The 17483-nt window shown below is 35.9% G+C and overlaps 1 protein-coding gene across 4 annotated transcripts in view; it reads left to right on the forward strand.

Moving 5' to 3' along the window:
- Positions 1–17483, forward strand: part of CD36 (CD36 molecule (thrombospondin receptor)) — a 60173-nt gene that overhangs the window by 2447 nt on the left and 40243 nt on the right. Inside the window, exon 2 of one of the 4 annotated variants that reach the window (XM_005862925.2) lies at positions 16580–16632. The exons of 2 other annotated variants lie outside the window; for them this stretch is intronic. The gene's annotated coding sequence lies outside the window, so the exon portion shown is untranslated. Of the gene's footprint in view, positions 1–11214; positions 11238–16579; positions 16633–17483 lie in introns of those variants that run through there. One more of the 4 variants, XM_005862926.2, reaches the window with a different exon arrangement.

Raw genomic sequence — 17483 nt, forward strand, 5'->3', positions numbered from 1 at the left:
TTCTCATTACCATTTATCCCTCTATGCCCTCTTCTACTTCAAAAATATTTAAAATAAAACAAAATTAGAAAAGTCAAAAGAGCACTGTAATCAGAAGAGTTTTAAAAAAATTAACTTTACTCCAGTAACAGGGTATAGTTAATGGGAATCAAAAAGAGGTGTAAATTATTCCAATTATCCAGGACCTATTAACTTGACTAACATTACTAAAGAATAAAAAAGAAGAAAAATGATATGCACACAAAAATAAAGCAATATTTTAACAAATATCAGTCCAGAACCTTGGCAAAGATCTGCGAAAAAGGATATAAATGGAAAAAAATAGAACCATAAGGAGAAAAAGAAAGTCGTATTCTGGAAGAGGTTATTTGTTTTTCTTCATTTTTTCCCCCAGAACTATAACCAAAATTTATTGTTTTTTAGAAATTCTTTTTAGGCATCACAAATGTAAAGCTATAGTAATTCTACTATAGATAAAAACAAACTTAGTTCACTGAGTTCCTAGATTGTCTTTGAATGAACCCCATCAGAGCTTCAGGCAAGAGAGATCTGGCTCATAGCATTGCCCTCATCTCTCATAACCTTTAAGGCAGAACAAGAATTTCCAGCTATCTAGATATCTAAAACCTCATCTGTTCAATGATCAGGACTTGCTGATTCCTAAGATTCCTTCCATTTCTGCAATATAAAGGTCATGAACAAGAGAAAAAAAACGTATCGTACATAGAAGTGGGTGAAAGGTCTTTGAACTCAGAGTCACAGCTATTTTTATCTGAATAAATGTGGATGTCCTTCGAGCCCAAGAGACTTTGTGGTTTTCTGCCTAGAATCTTCATGTGGAATTGTCCTCTGTGGGTGAGCTGCATCTCTAGTATGCAAGTTCCTTGAAAGTATGTGTTGCTAAACTATCCATGTCAATTTGGGCACATACTATTATTGGGTTCTTTTAGTAAATATTGGTAGCTTTCAATTGTGGGGAGCCGTTACGGCCATGGCATACTCAGCCCCAGGGCGCCTTATGTGCCATGCCAGCTCAGCCAAGGGTGATCCTGAGTGGGGGGGTGAAAGGATTGAGAAAAGACAGACAAGAGAATGAAAGCTGGGTCTCGGTGGGACGCTGCTCCCTGATGAGGAGACAGCGCCAGCGCCCACAAGCCGTGTCTTTATTTTATAGCAGATGCCACAAGGCAAAGTAGGGGCGTGATCACGTTGTTTACAGCATTCTCGTGAGTTTCAACCTCACTCAACTACATGCACCCGAACTCTATCACAAGGCACGTGGGGCTACGTGTTTGGACCATAGGTTCAAGCTTACAACCACAGCCGTTGGCTATGATTGCACTGGGAGGGCCCTGCCCTCCAGCTGGGACTTGCACGTGGCAATGAGAGGACCCTGTCCTTTCATTAGTCCGAAGCTTGATCCTGGCCAAAACACCGTAACCGCGCCCCACATTCAATAAATAACAGTAGGAGAGGTATAGCTGTTCTCCCCAAAACAGGTACAGGAAAAGCCTTCTCTAATTGGCTTCTGACTGAAACAGTTGAGTAGTAAGCAGGAACCCCACCTGCTCGTTATGCTCCTTGAAGTCCCAGCTCCCTGTGCTTTGAGTTGTCCCAATCATTCTTGCATGGAGGATTCATCAGAGGCACACACTTAACATTCTAACAACCCAGCTAACTATCCAGTCATAGCCAGGCAACCAGGAATGCCCTGAAATCAAAAGCTAGTCAATGGGTCGTTTTTGAATTGAGCTTGGTGGGTTGCTATAGCCTGTGATGTAAGGGCAAGGAGTTATCCAGTAATATTTATAGCCAATTCATAAATCTTTGAAACCATTAACTCACCAGTGAAAACGTCATTGTTACAGTTACTATTGCGATTTTCTAGATGTTAGGCGATAAAGAGAGCTAAATTATAGGCTTCATTTACATTCTAAGTAGACAGGTTTTAAATGCATGTTCACAACTAGGGTAGGGGCCCACTTTGAGAAGGTATACTAAAAGTACTTAATACTTCCACATTATATTTTATATGGAAGCATTTGAAGTACATTACAGAAAACCTCACAGTAGAGATCACACTTTTTCCCTCTTTTGAGCAGAGTTCTGCGCACACAGTGGCCATATTATAAAATCTTCATTGAGTATGTGTGTGTATGAGGATGAATGTTCTCAACGTGAATCCCCAAAGAAGTACCACTTTAAGTGACATAGGAAAAAGTATTTTTGTCTAATTTAGCATATACTCTCATAGCTTGGTTTGTTTTCAGAATGTCCTTATTTTTATTTGGCTGCTTCTTATTTTTGTGAGTTGCATAATATTAGTATATCCACAAAATATTAGTATTTTAGTTCTCTTACATGGCAAAAAAAAAAATGTTGTAACTATTGTAAGTCTAACTTGTTCATTTTGCAAAGCCCCTCCTGATGTTGTTCTGATCTCCAGCTTTCCACAACTAGAATATTCATTGAGGCTTTGTTCTTTATCCCAAAGACCCATATGCATGTTGCTATGTGCTTCCTCTGAGGACTGTAAAGTCCTATAACTAAGACACAGGGTAAAAAAGTCAGGGGAGTTGCTATGGGAAAATAAGTAGGATATCTCTGGAGAGGGAGCTGCTTCTGTGTTCTTTTAAACATCACAGAGTAACCCTTCCTTCCTTCCTTTCTTCCACCCTTCCTTCTTCCCAACCTCTCTCTCTCTCTCTCTCTCTTTCTTCTTTTCTACTTTCTTGCTTCCTTGCTTTTTTAAAGAAAGAACCAGGGTGAAGAGCAGCTCATTTTCAAGCTGGAGAGCTTGGCAAACACTGGCTGCAGGGTTTACTTTGGTTTAGGAATCCCACTGCCTCACTGGAGTGCCAATCAAAATTCCACAGCCATTCTTGGCGACTTGGAGGTGGGGCTGACTGATGTACAGCAGTGATTTGGCCCAGCACTTGGGGCAAACACAACCAGATTCATCAGTGTTAATCCTGTTGTCTCCCAACCAGCATTTTGAAAGTGCATTAACATTGGTGGCCTTACGCTTTCGCATCGGACTTCTAACTGGTAATTATGCCTATGTATTCCTTGTAAACTTATCTTGCCTAACAGTGTAGGACTCATTACTGGTGCCTGCAATACTAAAAATCTCTCACTTTGATCTGATTTTTGCTTTGTTCTTGTCCATTTTAAGCTATAGTTTCATTTTTCTCTTCCTTCAGGAAATAGAGTATATGAGATATTATAGACATTCGAGCAACCTGTTCTAAGCTTTTAGATAAGAAGTTATATATACAAGAAAATAGATGCAATTGGTCAGGTGTAGTAACTTGACTATGATCTTGTCAGTAATAACTACAATAGTAAGTGATAAGAAGATATTCAAAATATTTGGAATGATCCATACCCTCCAATATACATGCACTTATACCAGTTAGTATACATGCAACAATGCAGGTATATCTTAGTAGAAAAACATACTAAAAGGGTAAATTCATGTGCAGCTATTTTTTATTTCTAAGAATATACTAAGGATTACTGTTAACTTGTAGAGGGTCACTTTTTACCTGAAGATGCAATTATAATAATTGTCATTATGTAACTTTGGGTTCTATTACATTAAGATTGTGAGGCGGGGTGGTTGTCTTCCAAATCTCAGAGAAAAGAATCTACCCCCCTTCTCCTTTTCTTATAGTCAACAGTAACCAGTAGAGATGCAGGCAGTTTCTACTGCTGGCGTTCCTGGAATGGCTCTAGTCAACAGGTGGCTATTGTGACCTGAGAGGTGGCTTTATTACTCTATGTTACTGCTAGGTCAGAGAACTCTTCATCATAGTGTAAACCTGACTTATGTTCCTGCATCTTTGATGCAACAGCTAACAGGATAGAGAAAATGATGTTAAAAAATAACTAATGGTTAATGAGCTAAAGCCAGTTTTCAATGTGCAAATCATTCCTATGATGTTTTTTTCTTGGTAATAACTAGCTACACAGAATGATAAGGGGAAGCATAGAAAATCAGGTACTAGAATTAGGTGACATTTTATAGGTTCTAGACATAATTATTTTACTGATCACATATGACTGTTTCTAGTAGTGATCTTTTATTCTGACCTGCATTGTGATATAATGTTCTATAAGGACAAACAATATTATATGCCTCCACTTTATTTCATTGTGATTATCTTAAATAGTTGGAAATTGAGCCTTGTGAATGAAAAGAGAGCATTGGAAACAATGATTTGCCTCAGTTGATATTGTGTGAAATTAGGGGACTGAAGAAAATGTTTAACAGAAACAAAGACAGGAAATTATTCAAGGAATAATTTATAATCTTGCTTACAGCTCACACATGTACAATTTTGTTTGACATTTGGGGGGGGGGTTAGTATAGTCATTTAAGCCATCTAGACAAGCTATAATTAAAAGTTCAATACAAGATCACAAGCAATTACTAATTTAAAATTGTTACCTAAATATAAGTAATTACTAGAAAAAAATTGAAATGTACAATATATATTTTTATATTAAAAGGCAAGGACTTTATGAATGCCAGCATTATGCAAATGACTTTGTTTTTAGAGAATTGGATTATGTGTTGCATCTCCCTTATTTATTTAGTAAATACTTGTTTAGCCAGCACAAAGTAGGTACTGACCATTTTCTGTACTTAATTTTGTCCACTTAGCTCTTTGAGAAATCAATTTCCCCAGAATGAATATTATTATTTAATAAATTAAATGACTATCAATATAGGGGAGACTTTGTGGGGGGTGGTCACTGATCTACTGGTTAATCAGGAAATCCTCCATTGAATTTGGTATACCACAGGTTTTCATATTTCTCGCGTAAGGCTGATGAAAGATCAGTGGACTCCTAAGTATCTGAAGTCTGTGGAGTCTCAGGTTGCTTAGAAACTCAGTGACTATGGTCTTGCTATGGCAACCCAATTTATCAGTGAATGCAGAACTCACTTCACTGGCATTGTGCCAAGTATTTTGCTAGTAAGAATATTTAGATCAGCCCTTTTATTATATTAGTATTTTTACTGTTTACACAAGCTAAGTAATATCACAATTTACCAAATTTTTAAAATAGTCATTTATATAGTTTATAATAGATAGAAACTACATACAAATTAAGCTTAAATTCACAGTGTAATTATAGTTATTTCAAATATATTGTCTACTGGTTACTATCCCATTTTCTAAGCCTATATATATGTGTGTGTGTATATATATGTATTATTTGCATTAAATTAAAAGCATGAGTATGTAAGACTTGCATCATATATAATCTTTGTGGTAATAGAAGATTCTGTAATTTTGACTTCTATTAATACTTCTAAACAAATAATCTATAAACTTATCCATATATATGTAGTATATTTTAATATTTTCACTTTACATTATTCACATATAAATACAATAAATATGTTACCACATTATTTCTCTTTAAAATCTATGCCTTAAATAATATACCACATAATCCAACACAAAAACATATTAGAAAGTAATTTATTTAAAAAGCTCATTTCTGCCATAATGGAAACACATTAGGAGGCATATACTCATCCTCAGTTTGAATATTTGCTCCCTGCAGTACATATTCAGCTTGTTTGCCCTTTCTGGTTTGAGGCATGTTTTCAGATTTTAATGACACCTTCTTCTTTTTTTTTTTTCATATTCATGCCATATATAAACTGTACCTTGTCATATATTGGCATAGTATTCCTTATCTCCCTATTGATTCCAACGCTTGTGTTTATCACACTCAACAGCAGAGGTAGAGCCAGCAGCCTCTCCTGAGACAGGACTGCTACAAGGTGCTAGTTACAGTCCTTTTCTCCTGGGTGTTGGCATTTATGCATTTTGTTTTTATATTTAAGAGTTCATCATATTAAAGTTTCTCCTGGGAATAAAAGAATCAGTCTGACTCGAGTTTTTTATGGCACAAGGATACATTTGGTGATTTTTTTTTTCATTTTTCCTTACACTTCATTCATTTCTACAGAATTCTGCAATTGATCAATATTTTTAATCCTCTAATATGTCCATTGAACTAAGCAATGCCCAGATTAATGATGATAAGACTCAACTCATAGATGGAAGCAAGAGTCAAAACAGATCTTAACCTATTTTTCTTGAATTAACTGCCATCAGAGCAGAAAAGCTGTTCTGAGTGTCCCTGTTTAAGGCAATAACGACTAGGCCACACTGACACCCACACCGGGTGCATTTGGTAGTCAGATAAAGGCCCACTGTTAACAAAATAAATGAGCAGTCCAGAGCAAATCCACTAAACAACCCAAAGGAATCTCACTATTAGCAAGGGATCACACATATTAGTCTATAAAGAGATATTAGATTGGCATGTAAACAAATTAAATGGTAGAGTATATTCAAGATACTTGGAAAGAACTTTTAATAGGCAGGAAAACAAAAACAATATAACCACTTACTAATTATCTACATTTAATATTCAGTAACGGGTTTTTTTGTGTGATTGCATTATTCTAATAAATTTTAGAAATCTTTATTTTAATCAATTATGACTCTTTCTGGCAATGGACACATAAACACAATCAGTACATAGATCATTTAAAATTTTTGAGAAAGCCCTGACCGGTTTGGCTCAGTGGATAGAGCGTCGGCCTGCGGACTGAAGGGTCCCAGGTTCGATTCCGGTCAAGGGCATGTACCTTGGTTGTGGGCACATCCCCAGTAGGGGGTGTTCAGGAGGCAGCTAGCTGGTCGATGTTTCTCTCTCATCGATGTTTCTAACTCTCTGTCCCTCTCCCTTCCTCTCTGTAAAACATCAATAAAATATGTTTAAAAAATAAATAAAATAAAATGTTGGAGAAATTTTATTTATAGGAGCTTGTCATTCATTCTTGTTGCAGTTACTCAATAAATTTCTGGAATAAAAGAAGTACTAAAACCCTTCAAAAGAATATTTTCTAATGTGGGAGAATCAGATTTTGCTTAAAGCAGATTATCTTTGTTTTTTGTTCCATTACGTGCCTGGTATCTACAAATATTTCAAAGTGCACATTTGGAAGATAACCAGTCCTTTTAAATTGGTATCAGATAATTTGGAAAAGTAAAGTTATCTCCTCTTCTAACAATTTATCTCCTAACAAAGAATTTACCATACCTATGTCTCTTTTTAATCTATGCTTGTGATACCTATAGTATAGGTTCTTCAGCATCTACGGTGTAGAAATCATATTGCAGAGATATTTTTTCTTTATTTTTTTGTTTTAGAGTCTTACTTATTAGATAATGACAGTATGCCATATACACCAGGTCCCTTGAAACATATGCTGTGCAGATGTTTCTTCTCTGCAGTGGCTGTGTCAAGCAGCAAGGATGGACCAGCTCCCGGCAATACTTATGTATTGGAATTTTTTTCAAAACACAGTTTCAATTTTATTCACTTAGGATTGGATGAAGATTATCATATGCAAGGTAGAAAAACGACAACAGGTTTTTCAAGTAATTTGCACCAAAAGACTTGGAAATCACCACAGTATTATTTACCCCTAATCTAACTGACATGGCTGATAAGCCAGAAAAAAATTTAGTAAATAGCATAAATTTAACTTAATCATCAATTTTTAGTTTCATAGGTTGGAGAATTTAAATATTTTCTACTACACACAATGGTAAATACAAAGTTAAAAATAAGTGGCAGAATAAAGTTTGTTTGGACTAAAATGTTTTTTGATGATATTTGGAAACCCATGATTGTGTATTGAACTGCCATTGGAGGTGGGATGCCTTTCAAAACAGAAATATTATAAAATCTGTGGGTGTGTGAGCATCTCCATAAAAGGAGTGAAGGACCAAAGATTTCTGCTGATTTAAGGATAGCTGTGCTTTTGTAAGTGAAATTACAATAAGTCAATTTGGACATAATTCCAAATTTACATACCGAAAACTATTTGAAAGAATATTAGATAAAAAATGAGTTGTCATATAAAAGTCAATTAGGACAGATAAATGTAGGTAATTAAGAAAGAACAGAAGGAAAACTTAAAAAGAGAAGCTTGTGAAAGAGAAAAGAGTTTATGCTGAAGCTTATAAAAACAATATTTGGGACACGCCTCTTTATAACATGGAAAGTGTTTAATGGTTGAAATTACATAAGTCAATTTGGACATAATTCCAAATTTACATACCGAAAACTATTTGAAAGAATATTTAATAAAAAATGAGTTGTCATATAAAAGTCAATTAGGACAGATAAATGTAGGTAATTAAGAAAGAACAGAAGGAAAACTTAAAAAGAGAAGCTTGTGAAAGAGAAAAGAGTTTATGCTGAAGCTTATAAAAACAATATTTGGGACACGCCTCTTTATAACATGGAAAGTGTTTAATGGTTTTAAATTTTGAGTTGCATAAAATGGTGTTGTTTCCATATTTTGTGGACTTATTTCACCTCCAAATTTTACTCACTGTAGCCTTCTGTCTTCCAACCTTCTGTGGTTACCCAATTTCCCCTGAGGAGTTATAGAAAATGAGAGGAAAAACAGGCCTAGCAACAAGCTTGGATAATGTCCAGAAACTGTTTTCAGTCCTTGGAATACATGGAGGATGCTGCTGCAAGCCTTGTATATATGCAGCTTGGGAAAACAATAATATTCTCAGCGTATTCACTATGAACAGGAAAGCACTGTGTTGTTAACAAAAGGAGTTTTACAAATACACAGAAACGTACTCAGACAACAGAGCATCTCAGTTAACACTTGTATCTTTGCCCATAAACTGGAAGCATTGTGGAGTAGGATAGTAGGTTTACCTAAATACCACAACTGAGAGACCTTGAGCCTCAAATCCAAGGGAACAGTTGTGCCCTAGCAGGTTAGATGCACTGATTGAGCAGTGTAAAACTAGCAGGAATAGCAGAGGTGTTGAAGGGTGACATTCCATAGCAATTCAGATTCCATACCTATTGTTTATTTAAATCAGACCGTCGGAACAAAAGAGAAGAGTGACATTCAAATGTCTGAAAGGGGATGGTCACAGTAAACATGTTTTGAGTCCTTTGGTGTTTGTTGTAGAACAAGGAACATAACAAATACTTGCATAAAGACAGAATTGATGCCACCTAAATCTAACTAGTAGAGTTAGAAGGATGGATTATTTATTCCTACGTAACCACAAGGTAAATTCCTTTATCAAGTCCAGTTCCTATGCTCCACAATGCTAAGCAAACTTTAATGCAGATACTAGTGTCAGGGCTAAAATGAAGTTTAATAGGTCAAACTTACCTATTTCTCCAAATTTAAGTGTGGAGATTCCAAAGGGAGGGTTTTACTCTGCCACTAAAAAATGTTCATTGCACTCTTCTAAGCAGATAACCAGCTATCACAGACACACATGCAGGACATGTGCAGGGTTTTGATATTTTAGAATTATTCTGAATTTATATGATATCTGTCTTATACCTTATAGAGTAGTAGTCTGCCACTATTTATTCTGTCTGAATTCTAAATTCTATAATTCCTAGAATGTAAAAAAGAATTTAAATGAGCCATGACATTTCAGAGAAACATTTGCTTCTTGGAAATCTTAGGAATATATTTCAAGTTCTTACAAGGGGTTAATCTGAGAAGTAGCCTCTAAAACAAGCCCGCTGGTCTTTTGGGAGACAGAAACCCCTGGTTTTTCCAAGATCCCACTGAGAATCAACTTGGAAAATGATGGTTTGATTTCACTATAGGTTTTGATAGACTGCTTTATAGTCCTTTAAAATTCCTAGCAGAAGCTGCTGTGGCACTCAAATACAGCAGGGTTTGTGCCACATGGTTCTTCCAAGTGTAAGGGAGAAGGATCAAATTTCTCCATCCCAAAACGAGAGAGAGAGAGAGAGAGAGAGAGAGAGAGAGAGAGAGAGAGAGAGAGAGAGAGAGAGAGAGGAGAGAGAGAGGAGAGAGAGGAGAGAGAGAAAGATCTAAAATGGATTATTTCCTGTGTAGTGATTTTTAAAATAAAGAATTGTTATACAATGTGGTTCTTAGAAACTTTTTGTTCAGCTTTAAAAAGAAATCTAGCCTGGCTGGCATGGCTCAGTGGTTGAGTGTTGGCCTATGAACCAGGAGGTCAGGGTTTGATTCCCAGTGTGGGGGCGTGTAGGAGGCAGCCGATCAATGGTTCTCTCTCATCATTGATGTTTCTTTGTCTCGCTCCCACTCCTTTCCTCTCTGAAATCAATAAAAATACATTTTAAAAAATAAAAAGAAATGTAATTAGGTATGCTTCCAAGTCCTTAAAAAGTGTGTTAAGTGTGTGTGTGTGTGTGTGTGTGTGTGTGTGTGTGTAGATGTATGTGTGTTTAACGCTTTCAGAAATCTGATGCTCAAGTGTTGGATATCTTTAAATTTAAAATAACAGACTGTCAGGTGGCATAAATGTTAATATAATTAAATTTTCCAAGACAGACTTGCTGGTGTGGCATGTGTTTTCATTAAATGGAACAAAATCACTTTGTCTCATTACCTATCTGATTTCTTTATATAATTTTTTATGTTTTTATATATTGATCATGCTCTTTAACTTTTTAAATGTTGCTTAAACAGAATAACAAAAACTTGATATTATTTTAGCGTCTTAAAGCAAATCATTTTGATCAAGCTATGAACCAATGCAAATGTAAACTGATTTCTCTATCTCTTCTTAAAAATATTTTCTTTATTTCATTTTTAAAATCCCACTTTAGGGATTATTTCTAACCTAGATTACATTTATCAACATTAAAATTTGTTTTACCTCAATTCAATGAGCTTTCTATATTTCTGCTCTGTAAATATTGATTGCATAATTTTTTTCTAAACTTTTTTTTATTTGGCATTCATTAACTAAAAGCTAGCTTTTGTTATTGACTTTTTTCCTATTATTTCACCACTGTTTTGAGGCCTAGTTATTCTTTTACCTGAATATTTGTTTCCCCTTTCCTAATAATTTTCCATCTACCAAAGAAATACGAAATTTACTGAGAACTATGCTCATCATAACATTTCCATATGTTTCTCAGTATCATTTAAATGTTGACTTTCCCCCCTCTCCTTAGAAAGTTAAGTCAGCTGTGCAACCATTTCAAGTAAAGATTGGCTCTATCAACATATTTAGATGGCCTATGAAATTTACCTATTGATCTGACCCTACCACATAAGAACTATCCACAGAGGTGCTCTCTCTTTAATTTCTCTTTTACACACACACCTCTTACCAGGGCTTCTTTTAAACATATGGGTAAGTTTACTTTATATTTTTAATGCAGTATGTTTGCTTTCATCCCTGTTTCAGTTCATTAGAGTACATGGTTTAAATCTAAACTTTACTCTGAAATTCTTCATATTATCTTTAATAATGTTTTGAAATATTATTTTAAAGGTGATATTAAAACCCTCCATTTTAGACTCTCAAGCTTTCACTGGCATTACATTATACCATTGAGTCTTGTACATTTAACATTCTCTTATTAAATTATGTTCATATATATTTATTCACTTTTATTTTTACATGTAAATCCCCTCTTCACCAGACTAAGCAAGTAGAACATGCCACTGGTTTAATGTTTCTATAAATGAACATGGCAGAAAATGAAAAAATAGATGTATGTTCATATATATATATATATATATATATACACATACACACACACATACACACATATGTAACAGGTATATTATACATGTGCATAAATATGTATGTGTGTATATAAATCTCCATGATTAATTATACCCAAGAATTAAAGTGCTAAAACAAATTTTACCTTAAGAGTTTTACACTGGTAACTAATATTTTGAGGTAGTTTACAGGTCTTTAGAATAGATCTTAATTGTTTTAATCTCAAAATAATTCTGTTAATTGCCACTTACAGAATATAATCACTGTTCATTCCTTGTTTATTGTGTTTAGATACATTTTCCTCTTAATACAATATCAAATATCACACAATTATTTTAAACTAGAGGCCCAATGCATGAAGTTCGTGCAAGGGGCTCGGTCCTCGCAGCCACGGCAGCTGCCTCTGTCTCGGTCCTCGCAGCCGTGGCTTCATCCGGAAGGTTGTCTGGAAGGTCATCTGGTCTAAATAACATATTATGCTTTTATTATTATAGATTATTATTCAATTTGTATAAATGTGTTGAAAAGAATATGTAAAATTAGGTATTAGCCAAGAACTTATTTATCTTTTCTTTTTTTTCTCAGAAAAGTGTATAGGATCTCAGGCTATGTGGGTTTAAATCCTTGTTTGGCATGTTTTAAAGGGTGACCTCAGCTAGCTGTCTAAAAAACCTAGTAAGATGATATGATAGGTCAATGAGGTAACCTAACACATGCGAACTACTTAGTTTAAGAGTTAGCAGATAGCAAGCCCCCAATATATGTAAACTCTGTTATTGAATCACCATCATAATCCATGTCTTTGATTATTTATAAAATCTACAATGATAACATATATTATACTAACATTCTTTTCATTTGCCGAATTGTAAAACAATTAATTAATTATTTAAGAATCTTTACTACATAGATCCTACATACAGCTTTACATTTTTCAATGTATTTTTTAATATATTTTTCTTTTTATTGTTTAAAGTATTACAATAGTAGTACATATGTAAATGTGCCATCTGATTTGATCTTCAACTCGAGTGTAGGTAGGCTTTATAGTTATAAACTGTTTGACAAGAAGGGAAATCAGCAATATGATTACTATGTGTTGCCCAGTTCACAATTCTATTATTGTTAATAAAGCTGTCATCAGCACGTGGGCCATGTGATCCCTCTTCTAGGACTCGTATAATTCAACTGTCATCTGCTTCTTGAATATGTTGCAATGTTTATCTTACCCAACTTTAGTCTTCCCTTTTTACTTCACGTGTTAAATTTCATGAGTCAGCTTATCTAAAAGTATGTTATAAAGGATTTTTAAGAACCTTACAAATGCTAGAGTAAATTTTCTTTATTCTGCTTATATTGTTGAAGTGGAAAAAAACTTTCAAAGCATGATTCAATACTTAAAAAAATACTATGAAAGTTAAGGGCATAAAAATGGAAAAATTTGGTAATTTAAGAATATAATAGTTTGGTGAAGGCCAAGGAAGGCCAACATTACAAAGTTTTCATACAAATAATAAATAAAAGTAAAAATACAATAAAAATGAAGTTAACATAACTAATGGACACAGACACTGGGGCGGTGGGGGCTTGCCCAGGCTGGAAAGGGATGGGAGAGGGGGTCAATTGGGGAAAAAGGAGACATATGTAAAACTCTAGACAATAAAATAAAAATAAGAAATAAGAATAAAAAAATAAAAAAGAACTGTGAAATGTGAAAAATAATGAAGTTAAAAAAATTTTAACATTTTTTAAATTGTCAAATGTTAGAAGACTATTTCCTTACTATTAATAAGGACAAAAATACCCATGCAAAAGAATAAATAAGGACATTATCACAAATATTTTAAAATATAGCTAACATACTTAAGAAAATAGGTTAAACTTCACTAAAATATTTACCAATAAAAAAGAACTTGTTACTCCTAGCCAGCTTGGCTCAGTGGATAGAGCATCAGCCTGTGGACTGAAGGGTCCTGGGTTTGATTTCAGCCAAGGGGCCTGGTTTGTGGGCTCGATCCCCAGTAGGGGGTATGCAGGAGGCAGCCGATCAATGAGTCTCTCTCATCATTGATGTTTCTCTATCCTTCTCCCTTCCTCTATGAAATCAATAAAGAAATATATTTAAAAAAATAAACTTGTTAACAAACTTCAAGTTCTGAATAAACCAGTGTGAGTGATGTGTGAAGATAGGCAATCTCATACATTGTGTACATGTATGACAGAAATTTAGTGAAACTTTCCTTATCAAAATAAAGTTCACATTTTTTACTTAGAAATTATACTTTCTGCTGTTTACAGTCTTCACAAGACTATATGTACATGAATTTTTAGCATTGTTTTTTGTAAGATCAAGATTTAGAAGCAATTAAAAATGTCTATTAAATAGGAGACTGATCATTAAGACACTATATTATTTTTGTGTACTATCTTTTAATTTTATAAAAGAGTTTCTTCATGATAGGGTATCTCCAAGGCACATCCTATCTAATAATAGACAAACATGGTAATTAACCGTACCTCCGACACGCTTCCCATTGGCTAATCAGGGCAATATGCAAATTAACTGCCAACCAAGATGGCGGCAGGCAGCCAGGCAGCGGAAGTGAACATGAGGCTTGCTTGCTCCAGTGATGGAGGAAGCCAAGGTTCCCCGCCTGCCGCTGCCGGCCTCTGAGCTGCACTCTAAGAAACAATGTTGCAATTATAGAAGCCAAACAAACCCAGATACCTGCTTTCAGCAGCCGAGGTCTCAGAGCTGGAGCTGAGCCTCAGAGCTAAAGCCGGCTCTCAGTTCCAGTGACAGCCATAGAAGGTAAATAAATCCTAGAATAAAAAAGAAAAAAAGGAGAGGTTGGGAGCTTCAGTCACCCGCCAGCCTGAAAACGGCCCTCAGCCCCTCACCCAAGCTGGCCAGGCACCCCAGTGGGGACCCCCACCCTGAAGGGGGTGTGACCAGCTGCAAACAGCCATCATCCCCTCATCCAGGCTGGCCAGGCACCCAAGCGGGACCCCCACCCTGATCCGGGACACCCTTCAGGGCAAACCAGCCAGCTCCCACCCGTGCACCAGGCCTCTATCCTATATAGTAAAAGGGTAATATGCAAACTGACCCTAACATCAAAAGGACTGGGAATGACTGGTCACTATGACACACACTGACCACCAGGGGGCAGACGCTCAATGCAGGAGCTGCCCTCTGGTGGTCAGGGCGCTCTCACATGGGGAGCTCTGCTCAGCCACAAGCCAGGCTGATGGCTGCCAGTACAGTGGTGGTGGTGGGAGCCTCTCCTGCCTCCTCAGCAGCGCTAAGGATGTCCAACTGCAGTTTAGGCCTGCTCCCCGCTGGCAAGTGGACATCCCCTGAGGGCTGCCGGGCTGCCAGCGGGATGTCTGATTGCCATCTTAGGCCCAATCCCCTGAGGAGCGGGCCTAAGCCAGCAGGTGGTCATCCCCTGAGGGGTCCCAGACTGTGAGAGGGCACAGGCCGGCCTGAGGGACCCCCTCCCTCCTGAGTGCACAAATTTTTGTGCACCGGGCCTCTAGTAATATGAGAATAGACAAGTTGCAGAAAGTATGATTCAGTATATATGTTATCCCATATACATGTGTATATAATGTTAAAATTAATAAAATTACTGGGGTGGAGAGAACATATCTAAAATGTTTTACTTCTGAGGAATAGAATTAGGGGTTGAAAAAAACTTCTTATTTTATATCTTTCTATAATTTTCAATATTTCTTAGTTGTATATTATACTTTGATAAATTCTCTAAAATAAAAATGTGCTTAATAGTCAATGATCACCATAGCAATCATTTATGAAACAAGTACTTTATGTCAGATACTGCACAGAGTCCTTCATATCATCACTCTCAGTCTTTACAAAAATTCTAAAGGAGATATTTTCATTGTGACTAAGAGAGGCAAAGCAGTTAGGAGGTGATGGATGCCAAGTTCAAACTCAGGTCCATTCACTTTCACATCTAATGTTCTATCCCAATCAAACAATGGCATATTTATGGTGGGAACAAAGCAGCATAATAACCCTGGATTTCTGGATATTCTCACCCCTTTGAAATATTGTTATGGTTAAGATCCTTGTTGTGTGAGGTCATTCATTCAACCAGCTTGAGCCTGGTCTGTGCTTTAGGGATTTAGCAGTAAACTAAACAATAATTGTCCCCCTTGTCACCCTCCTCACAGAGCCGACATTCCAGCTAATGCAGAGATAGGACAAGAAAATAGGTCGAGTGTATGTCTCGTGCTGCTATGCTATATAATCTGCAGGAAATAAAGTGGAGAAGGGAGAAGGGCAGGAGCCCAGTTGGAAGGGAAACATAGTTAAGTGCCTAGTAGTCAGGCCCCTGTCAAATATTGCACAAAACTCACCTCATTTCATTCTTATCATCACCCTCTTATTTTGTTTTCTCCACTTTTTGATTAAGAAAGTAAGAAGAAGTAGTTATATAAATCCTCAGTGATTATAAAATCAGAATTCATTTATGTCTGTCTGATTCCAAACCCTATGCGGTCTCTCACAAAAAAAAGGGTTCCTAAAGAAACTGTGCCTAAATTGACTTTATTATATTGAAAAAATGTATCCTTTGTTCTACCAAAAGTATCTAGCGTGATAGAGGATTTACATAAGGCAAGGGTATACTGTCATATAAAGCATATCCCTTCAAAACACTGTGGGTACATAATCTTGTAAAAATGAAAACCTCAACATTCTTTACTCTAAAATGGATACAGCAATTTCCTGCCTTGTTGCTCAAGGTGTATATTTTGCTCAAAATCTAAATATATGATTGTAGATTTTACTTAGCTGTGCGCTTTCCGGGCCTGTGTGCTAAGCCACTCAGGAGCTGTCCTCTACGGGACTAAACACTTAAACAGCTGCTTCTGGGAATGTAAATTTGATTCTTTGGACTGCTCATGGGAGTGTGTGACATTTTCCTCTCCAGAGACAGCGGAATTGGATGGATGGCATTAGGCTTCTGATTAAATAGTGATCCAAGTAAGTTCAAGGCCAATTTAGGCATCGATTTTGCATGTATTTATTCTGATATGTCTTTCTCTAACACTGTTCATAGTTTCCTTATAATCTAACTATTTTTCAATATGTTTAAAATATACTCGTTTTTTAAACCATTCTATCTGAACTCCTGTGTTGGTGAGCTATTTCTGGATTGTCATAGTTGTATGCGTGTGTGTGTTTTATGTGTGTGTGTGTGTGTTTGCGAGAGAGAATTAGGTTGAGAATAAAATATATCAGAGCATTTTAAATAAAATTGATATGCTTAATCAAAATATTTAATTTGCTTTTATAAGGAAATCATCTTTTTAAGGTAACTAAAAATCTCTGTAAGTTATTCTTTTAAAATGAAAAGCATAAATTATAATGAAATTGTGCAAGGCCATTTCTACATTAACCTAATTAAGCAGTCTGAAAACTGAGGGGGAAAAAATCCCAAAACAACCTACAGTATTTTATAACATGTTGTTAATTTTTAAATAAATGTGTCAGTAAAAATGCCTTGGAAAAAGAAAGCAATACATGAGAAAAAATTTTAAAAAGAGTGCTTTGAATTCCTTCCTTCAGTTGTACTGCTAACATATGATAGGATTCCCTGCATGCCCAGGGCGACTAGCAGGAGCAAGCCAATGATAAGGACTGGCTAAATATGATGTAATGAACTAAGTATATCTCTGCCTGTTTTTGTCCTGTTGCTTTATTTCAAGGTTGACTTGGAAGCATTTATTAAAGGCCTGTCTGACAGGTGACAGTTTAACCTTCTGAATAGTGTGATTTTGCCTGTAGGATTCTGAAAATTTCTTTGTAAGAATGGATTCTTAAGATTGAGGGTC

The sequence above is a fragment of the Myotis brandtii genome, unplaced genomic scaffold (assembly GCF_000412655.1).
Source record: "Myotis brandtii unplaced genomic scaffold, ASM41265v1 scaffold17, whole genome shotgun sequence".
In the NCBI taxonomy this organism is placed as follows: Eukaryota; Metazoa; Chordata; class Mammalia; order Chiroptera; family Vespertilionidae; genus Myotis; species Myotis brandtii.